Source organism: Schistocerca serialis, chromosome 3, assembly GCF_023864345.2.
Source record: "Schistocerca serialis cubense isolate TAMUIC-IGC-003099 chromosome 3, iqSchSeri2.2, whole genome shotgun sequence".
Lineage (NCBI taxonomy): Eukaryota > Metazoa > Arthropoda > Insecta > Orthoptera > Acrididae > Schistocerca > Schistocerca serialis.
This window is the reverse complement of record NC_064640.1, coordinates 866,118,354-866,120,358: the sequence shown is the minus strand read 5'-3', so window position 1 is coordinate 866,120,358 and position 2,005 is coordinate 866,118,354. Positions and strand designations below refer to the sequence as shown.

At 45.7% G+C, this 2,005-nt stretch overlaps 1 pseudogene; it reads left to right on the top strand.

Annotated features, from left to right (window-relative positions):
* The first annotated feature begins 763 nt into the window (after window positions 1–763).
* LOC126472288 (5S ribosomal RNA) lies at window positions 764–881 on the top strand (annotated as a pseudogene).
* Window positions 882–2,005: the final 1,124 nt, after the last annotated feature.

Here is a 2,005-nt window from a genome sequence, read left to right as displayed (position 1 = left end):
ATTCTCACTAACCTTTTCCACTCGCAGACGGTGCGCGGAAAGAATGATTGTCGGTAAACCTCTGTAATGGTTCTAATTTCCGGAACTTGCTCCTTGTGGTCATTACGGGAAATATATGTGGGATGAAGTAATTTATTTTCCAACTCTTCCCGGGAAGTACTGTCTCGAGATTTCAATAGCAAGCCTCTCCTTGATGTACAACGCCACTCTGGCAGCCTCTGCCAATGGAGCTTGAGCATATCAGCAACGCTCTATCACCGACTAGACGATCCTATGACAAAACGAGGCGCTCTTCGTAGGACCTTCTCTGTCTTTTCTGTCAGTTCTATCTGGTAAGCACCACATATTGTTGAAAGTTGAATCTGTCGGACAAGCGCCTCACAAGCCACTACCTTCGTGGATGAGTTACATTTCTTTAAGATTCTTCCCATGAATCTCAGTCTGGCATCTTCTTTTCCTACTATTTGTTTTATGTAGTCATTCCATTTAAGGTCGCTCTGAATAGTCACTCCTAGATATTTTACGGTACATACTGTCTCCAGCAGTTTCTCATCAATAGTTCAATGATACAAAAATGGCTCTGAGCACTATGGGACTTAACATCTATGGTTATCAGTCCCCTAGAACTAAGAACTACTTAAACCTAACTAACCTAAGGACATCACACAACACCCAGCCATCAGTTCAGTGATACAGTAGAGGCTTTTTTTCCTATGTATGCACCATATGTTACATTTATTTACGTTCAGGGTCAACTGCCAGAGCCAACGGCCTTGCCGCAGTGGTAACACCGGTTCCCGTCAGATCACCGAAGTTAAGCGCCGTCGGGCTGGGCTAGCACTAGGATGGGTGACCATTCGGTCTGCCGAGCGCTGTTGGCAAGCGGAGTGCACTCAGCCCTTGTGAGGCAAACTGAGTAGCTACTTGATTGAGAAGTACAGGCTCCGGTCTCGGAATCTGACATACGGCCGGGAGAGCGGTGTGCTGACCACATGCCCCTCCATATCTGCATCCAATGACGCCTGTGGGCTGAGGATGACACGGCGACCAGTCGGAACCTTTGGGCCTTCATGGCCTGTGCGGGAGTAGTTTACTTTAGTTTAGTTTTTCGCCGGCCGCGGTGGTCTAGTGGTTCTAGGCGCGCAGTCCGGAACCGCGGGACTGCTACGGTCGCAGGTTCGAATCCTGCCTCGGGCATGGATGTGTGTGATGTCCTTAGGTTAGTTAGGTTTAAGTAGTTCTAAGTTATAGGGGACTGATGACCACGACGTTAAGTCCCATAGTGCTCAGAGCCATTTGAACCATTTTAGTTTTTCAACAGCCAGAGCTTACACCGTTTATCAATCCTTTACAAGTCATTTCTGGCGTTGCTATTTTGTTATAGAGAACCACATCATCTACGAACCGTTTTAAAGAGCATCCGGCGCATTCTACATCTGTTGATTTTGTTCCGTTAACAGCAACGTGTTGAGTTCTATATGCAAGGAATTTATGAATCCAGTTGCAAATCTGATCCGACAGTCGATAAGCTCTTATGTTTTTCACTAAACTGTAGCGCAGGACGGTGTCAAATACCATCCTGAAATCAAGGAACACGGCATCAAACTGAGTGTAGTTGTCTATAGCGCTATGGATCTCATGGAGGAACAGAGGGAACTGAATCTCGCAAGATCTCTGTTTGTGGAATCATAATTCTTGAACATAAAGTATGTTCCATAATTTTACAACAGATTGACGTGAACGAGATAGGTCTATAAGTCTGTGCATTCGTCCTGTAATCCTTCTTGAAACTGGGAATGACCTGAGCTTTTCCCCTGTCGCTATGTACCGTTTGTTACTGCAGCGATTTAGCCAAACTGCTGCTGGAAGGAGAGCAAGTTCAGTCGCATAAACTTTGCAGAATATTGTATGTGTCCCATCTGGTCCTGATGCCTTTCCACTACTAAGCGATTGTAGTTGTTTTTCTATTCCGCGTTCGGTTATCTCAATATCTGCCGTTTCGACT